Source organism: Bombina bombina, chromosome 4, assembly GCF_027579735.1.
Source record: "Bombina bombina isolate aBomBom1 chromosome 4, aBomBom1.pri, whole genome shotgun sequence".
Taxonomy (NCBI): Eukaryota; Metazoa; Chordata; class Amphibia; order Anura; family Bombinatoridae; genus Bombina; species Bombina bombina.
Window position 1 is genome coordinate 49,468,083 of NC_069502.1, and position 23,857 is coordinate 49,491,939.

The 23,857-nt window shown below is 44.2% G+C and overlaps 1 protein-coding gene across 1 annotated transcript in view; it reads right to left on the reverse strand.

Annotated features, from left to right (window-relative positions):
* The window catches only part of LOC128656839 (sodium-dependent multivitamin transporter), a 339,096-nt gene extending 319,127 nt beyond the window's left edge, over positions 1–19,969 (reverse strand). Inside the window, exon 1 of the mRNA XM_053711005.1 lies at positions 19,908–19,969. The gene's annotated coding sequence lies outside the window, so the exon portion shown is untranslated. The remainder of the gene's footprint in view (positions 1–19,907) is intronic.
* Between the last annotated feature and the right edge of the window lie 3,888 nt (positions 19,970–23,857).

The window sequence follows — 23,857 nt, forward strand, 5'->3', positions numbered from 1 at the left end:
CACAAATACCGTCAAGAAATCCTCAAAATAGGCCACGACATCCCCTTAGCAGGCCACCTAGCCGTTACCCGTACCCTACACCGCATTACTCACACGTTCTTTTGGCCAGGGGTGCACGCTGACGTTAGAACTTACTGTAACACCTGCGATGTGTGTCAACGAGTAGGAAGGCGAGGCGATCACCCTAAAGCCCAGTTAGTAAATATGCCCATTGTAGAGGAACCCTTCAGCCTGGTTGCTATTGACCTAGTGGGACCACTGGCTACCCCTAGTCCCTCCGGTAAGCGATACATTCTTACCGTAGTGGACTACGCTACCAGGTACCCAGAGGCTGTCGCCCTATCCAACATACAAGCGGATACGGTAGCGAATGCACTAGTACAGGTGTTCTCCCGGGTAGGATTTCCAAAAGAAATCCTATCCGACCGAGGCACCCAATTTACGGCTGAATTGACCCAACAACTCTGGCAGGTTTGCAAAATTAAGTCCCTCCTGAGCTCCCCATACCACCCCCAGACGAACGGGCTGTGTGAGAGGTTCAATGGGACCCTCAAGCAAATGCTCAAGACGTTCACTCAGGAATACCGAGACTGGGAACGCTTCCTGCCGCACCTCCTATTTGCTTATCGGGAGGTGCCCCAGGAAACGACAGGGTTCTCTCCCTTCGAGTTGCTCTACGGAAGAAAGGTACGGGGACCCCTAAACCTGATCCGGGAGCACTGGGAGGGAGAGATGGAGGCTGACGGTGTCCCCATTGTGCCATACGTGCTGGAACTCAGGGACCGAATGGAGCAATTAGCCAAATCCGTGCGGGCTAATCTCCAGTTGGCCCAGAGAAGACAGAAAGTATGGTACGATCGGGGGGCCCGAAAGAGAATCTTCACCATAGGACAAAAGGTGTTAGTACTTAAGCCGGTGAAGACAGACAAATTGCAGGCGTCCTGGCAGGGTCCCTACCAGATCGTAGAGAAAAGGGGAGACACCACTTATGTGATAGCTAGCTGCCACGACAACAATCTTAGAAAGACATTCCATGTAAACATGCTCAAGGAATATTTTGAGCGACCAGAGAACGTGACGGCCGTATGTTGTTCCCCTCAGGAAGACCCCGACAGTTTACCCATTCCAGACCTATTAGAAAAGAGCCTCCCACATGTATAGTGGCACAGGTTCAGATAGGGGACCGACTTAGCCCCACTGAAAGGGAGCAGCTCAACCAACTCCTCCAGTCCAAACACCTCACCTTCTCCCCGAAGCCAGGGTACACTACTTTAACCACCCACCAGGTAGATACTCCGGGACAAGCTCCCTTGCGCCAGGCTCCGTACCGAATCCCCGAAGCAGTTAGGACAGGAATGAAGAAGGAGATCGATGAGATGCTCCAGCTCAGGGTAATTGAGCCCTCCGATAGTCCCTGGGCCTCCCCAGTTGTCTTGGTGCCCAAGAAAGATGGGACCACCCGGTTCTGCGTAGACTATCGGAGGCTCAATGAAAATACCGTGACGGACGCTTACCCTATGCCCAGGGTAGACGAGCTACTCGATCGTATAGCCAGGGGAAATTACCTGACCACTATTGACCTCTGCAAAGGTTACTGGCAGATTCCCCTGGCCCCGGAGGCTATCCCCAAGTCGGCATTCGTCACCCCATTCGGCTTATATCAGTTTAGGGTAATGCCGTTTGGGATGAAGAATGCCCCAGCTACATTCCAGCGCTTGGTGGATAGGCTCCTGGATGGCTTCCAGAGTTTTGCTTGCGCCTACCTGGACGACATAGCGATCCACAGTGAGTCCTGGGAGGACCACTTAGCTCATGTGGGAATGGTTCTGGATCAGATCCGGGCTGCTGGCCTGACTCTGAAGCCAGAGAAATGCCACTTTGGGATGGCCGAGGTACAGTACCTGGGTCACCGGGTGGGGTGTGGAAAGCAGCGACCAGAGCCGGCCAAAATAGAAGCTGTCGCCAATTGGCCCACCCCCATCACTAAGACTCAGGTCCTAGCCTTCCTGGGCACGGCACTATAGACGGTTCGTACCAGACTACAGCACACTTGCCAAACCCCTGACTGACTTGACCAAGAAGAACTTACCTCGACAGGTCCTGTGGTCTCCCCACTGTGAAACGGCTTTCCAGGCTCTCAAAAATGCTCTAATTAACGCTCCTGTCCTGGCGGCCCCAGCCCTTAACAAACGTTTTATCGTCCATACAGATGCTTCCATGTTCGGGCTGGGAGCCGTCCTCAGCCAAGTAGGCGAAGATGGAGGGGAGCATCCAGTTGCCTACATCAGCCGGAAGCTCCTGCCCCGCGAAGTCAGCTATGCAGCGGTCGAAAAGGAGTGTTTGGCTTTGGTGTGGGCATTAAAGAAATTGACTCCCTATTTATATGGGCAGGAGTTCACTCTGGTCACCGACCATAACCCGTTGGTGTGGCTGAACCGGGTCTCTGGAGATAACGGCAGGCTATTACGTTGGAGCTTATCGTTGCAACCCTTCAATTTCACCATTACTTACAGACCTGGGAAACAGAATGGCAACGCCGACGGGTTGTCCAGACAAACCGACCTCAGCCCCGCATAACCAGCGGTCTGGACAGCCTTAGTCTGCCCCGAAAAGGGGTCAGACCGTGTCTGCCAGAGTGTTCCACAGAAAGGGAGCACTGTTACAGAAGCATTAGTTATTTTGTTGTGAAGAGCTTATTTCCCAGCAGCAATGCCTGAACCAGCAAGCCAGCGCCTAAGAAGGGCTCCAAGAAAACCGTAACAAGTATCATTTCATAAAGAGTTAACTCTTTTTTTTTCAGCTTTTAGAAACTATTGTCTAATCACCTCTGGAGCCAGACTGCTAATTGATAAGATGAACTTGTAAACTTGTTATCTTAAGTACTGTAATCCTATTGTGGCCTGTCAAAGGACAGTGCTCTCTATCTAAATGTGTGATGGGGGATTTTGTGCTTCCCCCCCTCTCCCCCTGGGAGTGCCCTGTGTGCATGTAACCTTAATAAAAAGCAGGCTGGGCATCCCAGTCCTGAGTTCTTGTTTGACCCTCAATCGCAGCGTTGACTCGTTTTTGTGGGCAGAAGGGTATCCTAGCTGTACTGCAGCTAAGGGAGATTATTCTATATTTGCGAGACTCATATAGAATACTATGGAAAGCAGCTTCTCCCCTCTTTAGCAATAGGGATCCAGGCTACTAAGCGGTCCATCTCTCAGCGAGACTAAGGGTAACCGTAACAACATACATACACACACACAGAGAGAAGTGCACTCACAGGAACGAACAACTGGCTCAATACCATTGTTGGCCTGTTCTATGGCCAACAATGTAATCCTATGTAATCCTCCCCTCTCACTATTTGGTGCCATTTTGGGTGGTGGCAGCTGTCTGCCAGTACCCACTTTTCAAAATAATGTGATTTTATTTTTTACTACATTTTTTTATTTTTCTCTAGTGTAGCTGGCCACCCCTCAATACCCCCTCCCCAATTCCCTTTTTTATTTAAACATTATTCCCCCCCCCCCTCTCCTACCAACACCACCCACAATTGATGCAGATTGCGCGCGCACTCCCCCCACACTAATCTGGAAGTGATCCAGCGATGGGCCGCCCACCCGTCTCCCTGCAGCTGCTCCCACCCACCAACGACTGGCACCATCACTGGCCAATGCAGAGAGGGCCACATATCGAGGTATCACGGCAATACCTTGAAAGCGGCTGGAAGCAATCAGGATCGCTTACAGTCGCTTTAAACCCCTAACATTGTACAGCGTATGTTGCTTGTTTTTAAAGACCAGTTTTTGAAAGACGTACCCTGTACGACGTGTGTCGTTAAGGGGTTAATTCTTAGAACTGAAAAAGCTCACTGCAGACTTCTGAAGGTTAATTCTGCTACATATCTTACGCTAGTTGAGTTTAACAGATAAGTGCAAAACAATGCATTTTATATAAACAAAACAATATGACTAGCCTCATCAGCTGCATGCTTGTTTAAAAAACATTTAGGCTATTGCTGATACGTTATTCTATAGCAACACAACAGAAATGTCTAACTACAAGGTGTTTACTTTCCCTTTAAATAATTTTATCAAAGCTCATTCAAGCCATTTTCAGACACTGCAGAGCATTACAAAGTAAAACGGTTCACAGATAATTACATGGTAATGATGTTCCCTTGGATACGGGAGCAAAGAGGAAAAGCAGAAGATGGTGAGATTATAGGCAGTGACACAGAAAGTAGTATATACATACACACATACAATCGTATTCAAAAGTTTAGGCACCCTTGACAATTTCCATTTATAAATAATTGGGTGTTTGGATCAGCCATTTAATTTTGATCTATCAAATAACTGAAGGACACAGTAATATTTCAGTAGTGAAATTAGGTTTATTGGATTAACAGAAAATGTGCAATATGCATCAAAACCAAATTAGACAGGTGCATAAATTTGGGCACCCTTGTCATTTTGAATACCTGTAACTACCTAGCACTGATTAATTGGAACACACAATTGGTTTGGTGAGCCCATTAACTTGAACTTCATACACAGGGGCATCCAATCACGAGAAAAGGTATTTAAGGTGGCCAATTGCAAGTTGTTGTTCCCTTTGCCTCTCCTCTGAAGAGTGGCAACATGGGGGCCTCAAAATAACTCTCAAATGATCTGAAAACAAAGATTGTTCAACATTATGGTTTGGGAAAGGCTACAAAAAGCTGCCAGTGTCCAGTGTGAGGAACATAGTGAGGAAATGGAAGACTACAGGCAAAGTTCTTGTTAAGGCCAGAAGTGGCAGGCCAAGTAAAATATCGGAGAGGCAAAACATGGTGAGAACGGTCAAAAACTGCCCACAGACAACCTCCAAAGACCTACATCATCATCTTGAAGCAGATGGTGTCACTGTGCATCTTTCAACAATTCAGTGCACTTGCACAAGGAGAAGCTGTATGGGAGAGTGATGCAGAAGAAGCCTTTTCTGCACACACGCCACAGAGTCGCTTGAGGTATGCAAACGCACATTTGGACAAGCCAGCTTCATTTTAGAAGAAGGTGCTGTGGACTGATGAAACAAAGATTTAGTTATTTTGTCATAATAATGGGCATTAGGCATGGAGGCAAAAGAACATAGCGTTCCAAGACAAAACACTTGCTACCCACAGTAAAATTTGGTGGATGTTCCATCATGCCATGGGGCTGTGTGGCCAGTGCCGATACTGGTACTGGGAATCTTGTTAAAGTTGAGGGTCGCATGGATTCCACTCAATATCAGCAGATACTTAAGAATAAATGTTGAGGAAGCAGTCACAAAGTTGAAGTTACACCAGGGCTGGATATTTCAACAAGACAACGACCAAAAACACTGCTTAATATCTACTCTTGCATTTATGCAGAGGATCAAGTACAATGTTTTGGAATGCCCATCCCAGTCCCCAGACCTGAATATCATTGCAAATCTGTGGGGTTAATTGAAACGGGCTGTCCATGCTCGGCAACCATCAAACCTAACTGAACAGGAGATGATTTGCAAGGAGGAATGGTCCAAAATACCTTCATCCAGAATCCAGACACTCATTACAGGCTATAGGAAGCGTCTAGATGCTGTTATTTCTGCTAAAGGAGGCTCTACTAAATATTGATGCAATATTTCTGTTGGGGTGCCCAGCATTTATGCACCTGTTTTTGGTTTTGATGCATATTGCACATTTTCTGTTAATCCAATAAACCTCATTTCACTACTGAAATATTACTGTGTCCTTCAGTTATTTGATAGTTTAATAACGATGTAAAATAGATTATATAAATATATTAACACAACTGTATATAAGTTTATTTCATTTTTTCAGGCAACAAAAACAAATTAATCTATAAATACTGTGCTTTCCTATGAATGATAAAGAGCATTATAATGAAATATTAGAGCATGTAATTTTTTGCATCACTGACTCAAACATACTATTTGTTTAACCCCTTAGCTAAAGTAATGCGCAAGGTTTGCATCTCATAAACAAAACAGTCTGTCAGCCAAGTGATAGGGCAGCCACTGGACCCCCATCAATTGCTGGCCATGTAATGCTTGGGAGCAGCAAGATCTAAGACTCCTGAATGGCCCTTTACTATATGTATACCCCACACACACAAATGGCTTAAAGGGACATGAAACCCAAACATTTTATGATTCAGATAGAACATACAATTTTAAACAACTTTCCAATTTACTTCTATTATCAAATTTGCTTCATTTTATTGGTGAGAGAATGAGAGAGAGAGAGATAGAATAGAGAGAGAGAGAGATAGAATAGAGAGAGAGAGAGATAGAATAGAGAGAGAGAGAGATAGAATAGAGAGAGAGAGAGATAGAATAGAGAGAGAGAGAGATAGAATAGAGAGAGAGAGAGATAGAATAGAGAGAGAGAGAGAGAGATAGAATAGAGAGAGAGAGAGAGATAGAATAGAGAGAGAGAGAGAGAGATAGAATAGAGAGAGAGAGAGAGAGATAGATAGAGAGAGAGAGATAGAGAGAGAGAGAGAGAGAGATAGATAGAGAGAGAGAGAGAGATAGATAGAGAGAGAGAGAGAGAGATAGATAGATAGAGAGAGAGAGAGAGAGAGAGATAGATAGAGAGAGAGAGAGATAGATAGAGAGAGAGAGAGAGATAGATAGAGAGAGAGAGAGAGATAGATAGAGAGAGAGAGAGAGAGATAGATAGAGAGAGAGAGAGAGAGATAGATAGATAGATAGATAGATAGATAGATAGATAGATAGAGAGATAGATAGATAGAGAGAGAGAGAGAGAGAGAGAGATAGATAGATAGAGAGAGAGATAGATAGAGAGAGATATAGATAGAGAGAGATATAGATAGAGAGAGATATAGATAGAGAGAGATATAGATAGAGAGAGATATAGATAGAGAGAGATATAGATATATATACACACCAATCAGCAGATAAAACCTAGGATTTTTTCTGCTCCTGAGCTTTCCTAGATAAGCCTTTCAGCAAAGGATAACAAGAGAAGGAAGCAAATTAAATAATAGAAGTAAATTGGAAAGTGGTTTAAACTTGTATTCTCTATATGAATCTTGAAAGAAAAATTTTGGGTTTCATGTCCCTTTAACCCCTTAAATGACAACCGACGTACCAGGTACGTCATGCAAAAACTGGTAATGACAATAGACGTACCTGGTACGTCAGTTGTCTAACAGAGTGCTGGAAGTGATCACAATCGCTTCCAGCAGCTCTGAGGGTATTGCAGTGATGCCTCGATATGGAGGCATCCTGCAATACCCCTTTACAAGCCTCCGATGCAGAGAGAGCCACTCTGTGGCCCTCTCTGCACCGGTAGCGATGGTGCCGTTGTCCGGGTGGGAGGAGGGAGCGTGTGCGCGCGTGCACGAGGGGCGCGCATGCACGTGCGCGCATTAGCCACACTGACACCAATGAAGGAAGGAAGGGGGGAAAAAAAAAGTTATTTTTTTTTTTTTTACATATAAAAGGGTCTGGGAGGGGGAGGGGGTATTGTGGGGGGGGGGGCTGCTACACTACAGAAATAATTAAAAATAAAAGTTATAAATAAAATTTAAATACTTTGGTTTGTGGGGCCAAACTGGGTACTGGCAGACAGCTGCCAGTACCCAAGATGGCGATAATTAGGTAGGGGAGAGGGTTAGAGAGCTGGAGGGGGGGGGGGGTGTCAGAGAGGTTGGTGCTATGGCAGGGGTCCATCACAACTAAAATATTTTTTTTTTTTATTTTTTTTTTAAATAAAAATAAACTCCGTTATTTAGTACTGGCAGACTTTCTGCCAGTACTTAAGATGGCGGGAACAATTGTGGGGTGGGGTAGGATGTGTCAGGTGGGAGGCTGATCTCTAAAATTAACCCTGCAAGCTCCCTAATGTAACCCCTTCACTGCTGGGCATAATTCACGTGTGGTGCGCAGCAGCATTTAGCGGCCTTCTAATTACCAAAAAGCAACGCCAAAGCCATATAAGTCTGCTATTTCTGAACAAAGGGGATCCCAGAGAAGCTTTTACAACAATTTCTGCCATAATTGCACAAGCTGTTTGTAAATAATTTCAGTGAGAAACCTAAAATTGTGAAAAATGTAAAGTTTTTTATTTTTTATTTTTTTTATTTGCTCGTATTTGGCGGTGAAATGGTGGCATAAAATATACCAAAATGGGCCTAGATCAATACTTGGGGTTGTCTACTACACTACAGCTAAAATTAACCCCTTCACTCCTGGGCATAAAACACGTGTGGTGCGCAGCAGCATTTAGCGGCCTTCTAATTACCAAAAAGCAACCACAAAGCCATATAAGTCTGTTATTTCTGAAAAAGGGGATCCCAACCATTTGTGCCATAATTGCAGAAGCTGTTTGTAAATAATTTCAGTGGGAAACCTAAAGTTTGTGACAAAATTTGAGAAAAAGTGAACTTTTTTTTTTTTTTATCGCATTTGGCGGTGAAATGGTGGCATGAAATATACCAAAATGGGCCTAGATCAATACTTTGGGATGTCTTCTAAAACAAAATATATACATGTCAAGGGATATTCAAGTATTCCTGACAGATATCAGGGTTCCAAAGTAACTAGCGCTAATTTTGAAAAAAAGTGGTTTGGAAATAGCAAAGTGCTACTTGTATTTATTGCCCATAAATTGCAAAAAAAGCAAAGAACATGTAAACATTGGGTATTTCTAAACTCAGGACAAAATTTATAAACTATTTAGCATGGGTGTTTTTTGGTGGTTGTAGATGTGTAACAGATTTTGGGGGTCAAAGTTAGAAAAAGTGTGGTTTTTTTCCATTTTTTCCTCATTTTATCATTTTTTTTTTTAGTAAAAAAATAAGATATGATGAAAATAATGGTATCTTTAGAAAGTCCATTTAATGACGAGAAAAAAACGGTATATAATATGTGTGGGTACAGTAAACGAGTAAGAGGAAAATTACAGCTAAACGCAAACACTGCAGAAATGTAAAAATAGCCATTGTCATTAAGGGTAAGAAAATTGAAAAATGGTCCGGTCATTAAGGGGTTAAACACAGATATCAATGTGTAGCTAGACGCAAACTTACAAGCTCCAAAGAACTAGATCATGTAATTTTAAAAGTATGATGTCCCTTTAAACGTAGGGACTTTACTCACAATCGCTACATGGCCTAGAGAAGCGGCTTTAAAGATAAGGACAGTTGGGGATAGAGACGGGCTGTTGTCTCAAAGTGTTGAGAGAAAATGAGGAAAACAAGAAGAGGAGGGAGGTGAAACAATGGAAGGTGACGTCTGGGAATAGAAAATAAGGCAAAGGTTACATAAGCGGGAAAATGTGATAGAAGGGAATGTGAGAAGAGGGCAGGGTTCTGGGAGAGAGAAAAGAAGGGGAATATGTCACCATGTAAACACATAAAATACACAAGAACACACACATACAAACAATACACCCACATGCACTAAACACTGACCATACAGACACCATACCCACAGGCACTAAGCACTGACCATACCCACAGTCACTAAGCACTGACCATACCCACAGTCACTAAGCACTGACCATACACATACATGCACTATACCCACACAGGCACTACGCACTGACCATACACATACAGGCACTATACCCAAATGCACTAAACACTGGCCAAACAGACCCTAAGCACTGACCATACAGGCACCAACCATAAACAAACAGGCAACATACCCACAGGCACTAAGCACTGACCATACACACTAAAGACGAACCATACAGACACTATACCCACAGGCACTAAGCACTGACCATACACATACAGGCACTATACCCAAATGCACTAAACACTGACCATACACATACAGGCACTGACCGTACACAAACAGGCACCATACCCACAGGCACTAAGCACTGACAATACACACTAAACACGGACCATACAGACACTAAACCCACAGGCACCAAGCCCTGACCATACCCATACAGGCACTATACCCACAGGCACCAAGCCCTGACCATACCCATACAGGCACTATACCCACAGGCACCAAGCACTGCCCATACCCATACAGGCACCAAGCACTGCCCATACCCATACAGGCACTAAACACTGACCATACACATACAGACACTAAGCACTGACCATACACATACAGGCACTAAGCACTGACCATACACATACAGGCACTAAGCACTGACCATACACATACAGACACTAAGCACTGACCATACACATACAGGCACTAAGCACTGACCATACACATACAGGCACTAAGCACTGACCATACACATACAGGCACTAAGCACTGACCATACACATACAGGCACTAAGCACTGACCATACACATACAGGCACTAAGCACTGACCATACACATACAGGCACTAAGCACTGACCATACACATACAGGCACTAAGCACTGACCATACACATACAGGCACTAAGCACTGACCATACACATACAGGCACTAAGCACTGACCATACACATACAGGCACTAAGCACTGACCATACACATACAGGCACTAAGCACTGACCATACACATACAGGCACTAAGCACTGACCATACACATACAGACACTAAGCACTGACCATACACATACAGACACTAAGCACTGACCATACACATACAGGCACTAAGCACTGACCATACACATACAGGCACTAAGCACTGACCATACACATACAGGCACTAAGCACTGACCATACACATACAGGCACTAAGCACTGACCATACACATACAGGCACTAAACACTGACCATACACATACAGGCACTAAACACTGACCATACACATACAGGCACTAAGCACTGACCATACACATACAGGCACTAAGCACTGACCATACACATACAGGCACTAAGCACTGACCATACACATACAGGCACTAAGCACTGACCATACACATACAGGCACTAAGCACTGACCATACACATACAGGCACTAAACACTGACCATACACATACAGGCACTAAACACTGACCATACACATACATGCACTAAGCACTGCCCATACCCATACAGGCACTAAGCACTGACCATACACATACAGGCACTAAGCACTGACCATACACATACATGCACTAAGCACTGCCCATACCCATACAGGCACTAAGCACTGACCATACCCATACAGGCACTAAGCACTGACCATACACATACAGGCACTATACCCACAGGCACTAAGCACTGACCATACACATACAGGCACTAAGAACTGACCATACACATACAGGCACTAAGAACTGACCATACACATACAGGCACTAAGCACTGACCATACACATACATGCACTAAGCACTGACCATACACATACATGCACTAAGCACTGACCATACACATACAGGCACTAAGCACTGACCATACACATACAGGCACTAAGCACTGACCATACACATACAGGCACTATACCCACAGGCACTAAGCACTGACCATACACATACAGGCACTAAGAACTGACCATACACATACAGGCACTAAGCACTGACCATACACATACAGGCACTAAGCACTGACCATACACATACAGGCACTAAGCACTGACCATACACATACAGGCACTAAGAACTGACCATACACATACAGGCACTAAGCACTGACCATACACATACAGGCACTAAACACTGACCATACACATACAGGCACTAAACACTGACCATACACATACATGCACTAAGCACTGCCCATACCCATACAGGCACTAAGCACTGACCATACACATACAGGCACTAAGCACTGCCCATACACATACATGCACTAAGCACTGCCCATACCCATACAGGCACTAAGCACTGCCCATACCCATACAGGCACTAAGCACTGACCATACACATACAGGCACTATACCCACAGGCACTAAGCACTGACCATACACATACAGGCACTAAGCACTGACCATACACATACAGGCACTAAGAACTGACCATACACATACAGGCACTAAGCACTGACCATACACATACAGGCACTAAGCACTGACCATACACATACAGGCACTAAGCACTGACCATACACATACAGGCACTAAGCACTGACCATACACATACAGGCACTAAGCACTGACCATACACATACAGGCACTAAGCACTGACCATACACATACATGCACTAAGCACTGACCATACACATACATGCACTAAGCACTGACCATACACATACATGCACTAAGCACTGACCATACACATACAGACACTAAGCACTGACCATACACATACAGGCACTAAGCACTGACCATACACATACAGGCACTAAGCACTGACCATACACATACAGGCACTAAGCACTGACCATACACATACAGGCACTAAGCACTGACCATACACATACAGGCACTAAGCACTGACCATACACATACAGGCACTATACCCACAGGCACTAAGCACTGACCATACACATACAGGCACTAAGAACTGACCATACATATACAGGCACTAAGCACTGACCATACACATACAGGCACTAAGCACTGACCATACACATACAGACACTAAGCACTGACCATACACATACAGGCACTAAGCACTGACCATACACATACAGGCACTAAGAACTGACCATACACATACAGGCACTAAGCACTGACCATACACATACAGGCACTAAGCACTGACCATACACATACAGGCACTAAGCACTGACCATACACATACAGACACTAAGCACTGACCATACACATACATGCACTAAGCACTGACCATACACATACAGGCACTAAGCACTGACCATACACATACAGACACTAAGCACTGACCATACACATACAGGCACTAAGCACTGACCATACACATACAGGCACTAAGCACTGACCATACACATACATGCACTAAGCACTGACCATACACATACAGGCACTAAGCACTGACCATACACATACAGGCACTAAGCACTGACCATACACATACAGGCACTAAGCACTGACCATACACATACAGGCACTAAGCACTGACCATACACATACAGGCACTAAACACTGACCATACACATACAGGCACTATACCCACAGGCACTAAGCACTGACCATACACATACAGGCACTAAGCACTGACCATACACATACAGGCACTAAGCACTGACCATACACATACAGGCACTAAACACTGACCATACACATACAGGCACTAAACACTGACCATACACATACATGCACTAAGCACTGCCCATACCCATACAGGCACTAAGCACTGACCATACACATACAGGCACTAAGCACTGACCATACACATACATGCACTAAGCACTGCCCATACCCATACAGGCACTAAGCACTGACCATACCCATACAGGCACTAAGCACTGACCATACACATACAGGCACTATACCCACAGGCACTAAGCACTGACCATACACATACAGGCACTAGAACTGACCATACACATACAGGCACTAAGAACTGACCATACACATACAGGCACTAAGGCACTGACCATACACATACATGCACTAAGCACTGACCATACACATACATGCACTAAGCACTGACCATACACATACAGGCACTAAGCACTGACCATACACATACAGGCACTAAGCACTGACCATACACATACAGGCACTATACCCACAGGCACTAAGCACTGACCATACACATACAGGCACTAAGAACTGACCATACACATACAGGCACTAAGCACTGACCATACACATACAGGCACTAAGCACTGACCATACACATACAGGCACTAAGCACTGACCATACACATACAGGCACTAAGCACTGACCATACACATACAGGCACTAAGCACTGACCATACACATACAGGCACTAAGCACTGACCATACACATACAGGCACTAACACTGACCATACACATACATGCACTAAGCACTGCCCATACCCATACAGGCACTAAGCACTGACCATACACATACAGGCACTAAGCACTGCCAAAACACATACATGCACTAAGCACTGACCATACCCATACAGGCACTAAGCACTGACCATACACATACATGCACTAAGCACTGACCATACCCATACAGGCACTAAGCACTGCCCATACACATACATGCACTAAGCACTGACCATACCCATACAGGCACTAAGCACTGCCCATACCCATACAGGCACTAAGCACTGACCATACCCATACAGGCACTAAGCACTGACCATACACATACAGGCACTATACCCACAGGCACTAAGCACTGACCATACACATACAGGCACTAAGCACTGACCATACACATACAGGCACTAAGACTGACCATACACATACAGGCACTAAGCACTGACCATACACATACAGGCACTAAGCACTGACCATACACATACAGGCACTAAGCACTGACCATACACATACAGGCACTAAGCACTGACCATACACATACAGGCACTAAGCACTGACCATACACATACAGGCACTAAGCACTGACCATACACATACATGCACTAAGCACTGACCATACACATACAGGCACTAAGCACTGACCATACACATACAGGCACTAAGCACTGACCATACACATACAGGCACTAAGCACTGACCATACACATACAGGCACTAAGCACTGACCATACACATACAGGCACTAAGCACTGACCATACACATACAGGCACTAAGCACTGACCATACACATACAGGCACTATACCCACAGGCACTAAGCACTGACCATACACATACAGGCACTAAGAACTGACCATACACATACAGGCACTAAGCACTGACCATACACATACAGGCACTAAGCACTGACCATACACATACAGACACTAAGCACTGACCATACACATACAGGCACTAAGCACTGACCATACACATACAGGCACTAAGAACTGACCATACACATACAGGCACTAAGCACTGACCATACACATACAGGCACTAAGCACTGACCATACACATACAGGCACTAAGCACTGACCATACACATACAGGACACTAAGCACTGACCATACACATACATGCACTAAGCACTGACCATACACATACAGGCACTAAGCACTGACCATACACATACAGGCACTAAGCACTGACCATACACATACAGACACTAAGCACTGACCATACACATACAGGCACTAAGCACTGACCATACACATACAGGCACTAAGCACTGACCATACACATACAGGCACTAAGCACTGACCATACACATACAGGCACTAAGCACTGACCATACACATACAGGCACTAAGCACTGACCATACACATACAGGCACTAAGCACTGACCATACACATACAGGCACTAAGCACTGACCATACACATACAGGCACTAAGCACTGACCATACACATACAGGCACTAAACACTGACCATACACATACAGGCACTATACCCACAGGCACTAAGCACTGACCATACACATACAGGCACTAAGCACTGACCATACACATACAGGCACTAAGCACTGACCATACACATACAGGCACTAAGCACTGACCATACACATACATGCACTAAGCACTGACCATACACATACATGCACTAAGCACTGACCATACACATACAGACACTAAGCACTGACCATACACATACAGGCACTAAGCACTGACCATACACATACAGGCACTAAGCACTGACCATACACATACAGGCACTAAGCACTGACCATACACATACAGACACTAAGCACTGACCATACACATACAGGCACTATACCCACAGGCACTAAGCACTGACCATACACATACAGGCACTAAGAACTGACCATACACATACAGGCACTAAGCACTGACCATACACATACAGGCACTAAGCACTGACCATACACATACAGACACTAAGCACTGACCATACACATACAGGCACTAAGCACTGACCATACACATACAGGCACTAAGAACTGACCATACACATACAGGCACTAAGCACTGACCATACACATACAGGCACTAAGCACTGACCATACACATACAGGCACTAAGCACTGACCATACACATACAGGACACTAAGCACTGACCATACACATACATGCACTAAGCACTGACCATACACATACAGGCACTAAGCACTGACCATACACATACAGGACACTAAGCACTGACCATACACATACAGGCACTAAGCACTGACCATACACATACAGGCACTAAGCACTGACCATACACATACATGCACTAAGCACTGACCATACACATACAGGCACTAAGCACTGACCATACACATACAGGCACTAAGCACTGACCATACACATACAGGCACTAAGCACTGACCATACACATACAGGCACTAAGCACTGACCATACACATACAGGCACTAAGCACTGACCATACACATACAGGCACTAAACACTGACCATACACATACAGGCACTATACCCACAGGCACTAAGCACTGACCATACACATACAGGCACTAAGCACTGACCATACACATACAGGCACTAAGCACTGACCATACACATACAGGCACTAAGCACTGACCATACACATACAGGCACTAAGCACTGACCATACACATACAGGCACTAAGCACTGCCCATACACATACAGGCACTAAACACTGACCATACACATACAGGCACTAAGCACTGCCCATACCCATACAGGCACTAAGCACTGACCATACCCATACAGGCACTAAGCACTGACCATACACATACATGCACTAAGCACTGCCCATACCCATACAGGCACTAAGCACTGACCATACACATACAGGCACTAAGCACTGACCATACACATACAGGCACTAAGCACTGACCATACACATACAGGCACTAAGCACTGACCATACACATACAGGCACTAAGCACTGACCATACACATACAGGCACTATACCCACAGGCACTAAGCACTGACCATACACATACAGGCACTAAGAACTGACCATACACATACAGGCACTAAGAACTGACCATACACATACAGGCACTAAGAACTGACCATACACATACAGGCACTAAGAACTGACCATACACATACATGCACTAAGCACTGACCATACACATACATGCACTAAGCACTGACCATACACATACAGGCACTAAGCACTGACCATACACATACAGGCACTAAGCACTGACCATACACATACAGGCACTAAGCACTGACCATACACATACAGGCACTAAGCACTGACCATACACATACAGGCACTAAGCACTGACCATACACATACAGGCACTATACCCACAGGCACTAAGCACTGACCATACACATACAGGCACTAAGAACTGACCATACACATACAGGCACTAAGAACTGACCATACACATACAGGCACTAAGAACTGACCATACACATACAGGCACTAAGAACTGACCATACACATACATGCACTAAGCACTGACCATACACATACATGCACTAAGCACTGACCATACACATACAGGCACTAAGCACTGACCATACACATACAGGCACTAAGCACTGACCATACACATACAGGCACTAAGCACTGACCATACACATACAGGCACTATACCCACAGGCACTAAGCACTGACCATACACATACAGGCACTAAGAACTGACCATACACATACAGGCACTAAGCACTGACCATACACATACAGGCACTAAGCACTGACCATACACATACAGACACTAAGCACTGACCATACACATACAGGCACTAAGCACTGACCATACACATACAGGCACTAAGAACTGACCATACACATACAGGCACTAAGCACTGACCATACACATACAGGCACTAAGCACTGACCATACACATACAGGCACTAAGCACTGACCATACACATACAGACACTAAGCACTGACCATACACATACATGCACTAAGCACTGACCATACACATACAGGCACTAAGCACTGACCATACACATACAGACACTAAGCACTGACCATACACATACAGGCACTAAGCACTGACCATACACATACAGGCACTAAGCACTGACCATACACATACAGGCACTAAGCACTGACCATACACATACAGGCACTAAACACTGACCATACACATACAGGCACTAAGCACTGACCATACACATACAGGCACTAAGCACTGACCATACACATACAGGCACTAAGCACTGACCATACACATACAGGCACTAAGCACTGACCATACACATACAGGCACTAAGCACTGACCATACACATACAGGCACTAAGAACTGACCATACACATACAGGCACTAAGCACTGACCATACACATACAGGCACTAAGCACTGACCATACACATACAGGCACTAAGCACTGACCATACACATACAGACACTAAGCACTGACCATACACATACATGCACTAAGCACTGACCATACACATACAGGCACTAAGCACTGACCATACACATACAGACACTAAGCACTGACCATACACATACAGGCACTAAGCACTGACCATACACATACAGGCACTAAGCACTGACCATACACATACAGGCACTAAGCACTGACCATACACATACAGGCACTAAACACTGACCATACACATACAGGCACTAAGCACTGACCATACACATACAGACACTAAGCACTGACCATACACATACATGCACTAAGCACTGACCATACACATACAGGCACTAAGCACTGACCATACACATACAGGCACTAAGCACTGACCATACACATACAGGCACTAAGCACTGACCATACACATACAGGCACTAAGCACTGACCATACACATACAGGCACTAAACACTGACCATACACATACAGGCACTAAACACTGACCATACACATACAGGCACTAAGCACTGACCATACACATACAGGCACTAAGCACTGACCATACACATACAGACACTAAGCACTGACCATACACATACAGGCACTAAGCACTGACCATACACATACAGGCACTAAGCACTGACCATACACATACAGGCACTAAGAACTGACCATACACATACAGGCACTAAGCACTGACCATACACATACAGGCACTAAGCACTGACCATACACATACAGGCACTAAGCACTGACCATACACATACAGACACTAAGCACTGACCATACACATACATGCACTAAGCACTGACCATACACATACAGGCACTAAGCACTGACCATACACATACAGACACTAAGCACTGACCATACACATACAGGCACTAAGCACTGACCATACACATACAGGCACTAAGCACTGACCATACACATACAGGCACTAAGCACTGACCATACACATACAGGCACTAAACACTGACCATACACATACAGGCACTAAGCACTGACCATACACATACAGGCACTAAGCACTGACCATACACATACAGACACTAAGCACTGACCATACACATACATGCACTAAGCACTGACCATACACATACATGCACTAAGCACTGACCATACACATACATGCACTAAGCACTGACCATACACATACAGGCACTAAGCACTGACCATACACATACATGCACTAAGCACTGACCATACACATACAGGCACTAAGCACTGACCATACACATACAGGCACTAAGAACTGACCATACACATACAGGCACTAAGCACTGACCATACACATACAGGCACTAAGCACTGCCCATACACATACAGACACTAAGCACTGACCATACACATACAGGCACTAAGCACTGACCATACACATACAGGCACTAAGCACTGACCATACACATACAGGCACTAAGCACTGACCATACACATACATGCACTAAGCACTGACCATACACATACAGGCACTAAACACTGACCATACACATACAGGCACTAAACACTGACCATACACATACAGGCACTAAGCACTGACCATACACATACATGCACTAAGCACTGACCATACACATACAGGCACTAAACACTGACCATACACATACAGGCACTAAACACTGACCATACACATACAGGCACTAAACACTGACCATACACATACAGGCACTATACCCACAGGCACTAAGCACTGACCATACTTACTACTTTGCGCTGCTCGTACGCATACACCGCTCACACTCACTACTGTGCACTGCTCATATAAATATACGTACTCCGTCCGCTCACACTCACTACTGAGCATTGCTCATATACGTACTCTGCTCACTAAGCGCCGCACATACCTGAGCTCCATGAGGCAATAGAGCATGTCCTCATGCTTACAAAAGAGAGAGGAAGGTCTCAGCTGTGATTGGTCCCGCCTGTCATCCCTAGCCCAATCACAGTCCAATTCCGTCAACCTGGGCTGAGCCAGAAGACAGCACCACAGACATGCGCAGTAACTACGTGAGAACATCTTACCTGGTATAGCAGCAAGGGGCATATGCATGAGCAAATCACGTGACTTCACCATCCTCTCACAAGTAAAGATTCCTCAATAACACCGACGCCATATTTACATCACAGAATGTGAGGCCACAGCAACCGACCTCTGTTCCTTGTAGGTGACCCGCCCTCTCCTCACTACCCTTCACTTCAATTGGGCGGTTTTGTTCAAGGCGTTGTGTTATTTGACATCGCGCGTGAGACGCCCACAGCACGTGGGTTGAAATGAGTCAATTAAAGTATCAAACGGTGCCTCGGTTTATGAGTTTACTATTCTGTTGTATCATAAAGTGTAGGAAAATCTGAAGGCACAGAATGGAGATTGGAGACATACATATATATATTCCTTTAGCTCATGAAACTGTCGCAAACACATTAAAAATACATCACAAAGTACAGTTACACTCACATTAACAATATCTCATCAAATTATTTAAATAATATTGCACAGAAAGTTATAAGGGATCAAAGATATGAGGTCTTAGGTGTTAGGAAAAAAGTCAAACGGATTTAACCCCTTAGTGACCAGACTTTTTCAATTTTCTTACCGTTAAAGTGAATGTCAACTTTCAAGAATGGGTGCCCGGTTTTTAAAAATCCTATTAAAAAGGGGCACTTTCATTCACGAAAGTTTACATTTCACCGGTTCTGCTAAAATACCTTTTCTTCTTGAAGCCAGAGAAGTGATTCCCCCTCCTGCCGCTTGTCACTTACATCAGCAATGATGAATCCGGCAGGCAATAATTCCCCTGGGGGGGAGCCGTGATTGGAGGATGCCGTATTTGTCATTGCTGATGTAAGAAGTAACGAGCGTCAGGAGGGGGAATCGCTTCTCCGGCTTCAAGAAGAAAAGGTAAGTATTTTAGCAAAACCGGTGAAATGTAAATTTTCATGAATAAAAGTGCCCCTGTTTTAATAGTATTTTTAAAAACGGGCACTCATTCTTGAAAGTTGACATTCACTTTAAAGGGACAGTCTAGTCAAAATTAAACTTTCATTATTCAGATAGGACATGTCATTTTAATCAACTTTCCAATTTACTTTTATCATCAAATTTGCTTTTTTCTCTTAGCATTCTTAGTTGAAACTAAACCTAGGCAGACTCATAGGCTAATTTCTAAACCCTTGAGGGCTGCCTCTTATCACAGGCTTTTCAAATTCCTTTTCAAAATAAAGAGACTAAAAGTACACATGGACCATATAGATAACACTGTGTACAGGCACAGAGAGTTATTTAAAGGGACACTGTACCTAAAAAATTTCTTTCGTGATTCAGATTGAGCATGACATTTTAAGCAACTTTCTAATTTACTCCTATTGTCAAATTTTCTTCACTCTCTTGGTATCTTTATTTGAAATGCAAGAATGTAAGTTTAGATGCCGGCCCATTTTTGGTGAACAACCTGGGTTGTCCTTGCTGATTGGTGGATAAATTCATCCACCAATAAAAAAGTGCTGTCCAGAGTACTGAAACCAAAAAAAAGCTTAGATGCATTCTTTTTCAAATAATTATAGCAATAGAACGAAGAAAAATTGATAATAGGAGTAAATTAGAAAGTTGCTTAAAATTGCATGCTCTTTCTAATTTACAAAAGAAAAATTTTTGGTTCAGTGTCCCTTTAAGATTTAGCCCAACACAATGCTAACTGCAAGACAATAGATAATAAACAGTCACAGTCATGTGATTAGGGGGCTGGAAGAAGGTTCCTATATGCAAGGTAATCACAGAGGTAAAAAGTATATATATATATATATAACAGAGTTGGTTATGCAAAACTGGGGAATGGGTAATAAAGGGATTATCTATCTTTTAAAACAATAACAATTCTATGGTAAACTGTCCCTTTAAGGACCAGGGCTATTTTTACATTTCTGCTGTGTTTGCGTTTAGCTGTAATTTTCCTCTTACTCATTTACTGTACCCACACATATTATATACAGTGTTTCTCGCCATAGAATGGACTTCTAAAGATAGCATTATTTTCATCATATCATAAAATTTACTATAAAAAATATATAAATTTTGATGAAAAAAATTGAAAGAAACACACTTTTTCTAACTTTGACCCCTAAAATCTGTTACATATCTACAACCACCAAAAAACACCCATGCTAAATAGTTTCTAAATTTTGTCCTGAGTTTAGAAATACCTGATGTTTACATGTTCTTTGCTTTTTTTGCAAGTTATAGGGCAATAAGTACAAGTAGCACTTTGCTATTTCCAAACCATTAGCGATAGTTACATTGTAACACTGATATCTGTCAGGAATCCCTGAATAACCCTTCACATGTATATATTTTGTTTTAGTAGACAACCCAAAGTATTGATCTAGGCTCCTTTTGGTATACAGTATTTCATGCCACCGTTTCACCCAGGGATAGGCAAGGTGTCCGTACACGGACACTGGTGTCCGTGACTAGCCCTTGCAGTGTCTTCCACAACCTTAGTATATCTTTTCTTTCTGATTAAATAATAGGAATAAAAAAAATATGTAGTGTGAATGAAGTTAGTGGCTCATCAAGAGACTGCTAGCGATATTGGGTGATAAGTTATGGAATAAATAAAGCCTGAGTGAAATACTAGATGTGTATCTGCATAAAAAAAAATTATGTACCCCACCCAAGGTACCCCCAGCTGCCAACTCTGCCACCATGATACAAACTGGCTGCCTGCAAAGTGATCCATAATCATATCCATATTGAGCAAAGGAGAGGCTGTTCAGCTCCCCTCCATTGCACAATATGGATGCCTTGGTAAATTTTTGTATGCGCCACTAGAGACTGTGCCACCCAGTTGCGCTTAAGTCTCTTTGCGGCCCATACTGCTCCCAATAGAGGCTCTGCTCTCTAAGCAGCCTCAGGAGCCAATCAGTGGCCCGCTTTCTTGTCTCTCATCTAGAAGGTCTAGGTGCCGGATAGGAAGAGAGCCAACTGCGAGTTACATGTGAGGGTAAGTCGGTTAGGATAGTCAGTGAGGACTGAGAAGTCACTGTTTGAGCTGTTGGTTACCGACCGTAACTTAAAACTTATAGTACTGTGGCAGACTGGCAGTGCATGCGTTTGGGCAAGGGCATATACTGAGGTGAGCAGATTTTTTATTTAAATATTTTTTTATTTATAATCTTTATTTTATTATGTTTCTTCAATTTAATACTGCATCAGCGCAGCATCAGTTAGCTCTTAGTGACACTGACTGACTAGTGTGCTCAATGTTCTTGCACTATCCCTGATTCTTCATGTGTGTCACCAATACTCCTCAGCAGCACTGACACACATGAGGAATCAGGAATAGTGCAGGAACATAGAGCACTGTCTGGAAACATTATGCTTTTTTTACCACATCACAGTGGTGCTGGACTGGCCCTGGGCTGTTTCTAGAGGTGGGCAGTTCATAGCTGCTAAAACTGCCTGGGGCGCTATGGCCACACAATATTTGAACAGCAGTAGGTCCCAAGCAGAGGCAGCTAATACAGCTGCTGCTATCGCTCTTATGTGCATCTTGCAGCATTCCGCTTCATATGGTTATACAGCTACTGCCTTGTTTTACTGCCATGAGATTAGCAATTCAATAGCGTGCTGCTGCTTAAATGTTGTTGTCCTGCAGGCTAGCGTGATGCTACAGCTCCCCTCCTCTTAATTGCCACCTCCAACATCTCACTGGCAGATCCAAGTGTGTGTGCGGGGGGCAACAAGGCAAATGTCCCCTTTCTCCTTCAGAGCCAGTTTTGGAGAAATTCCCCCCATACT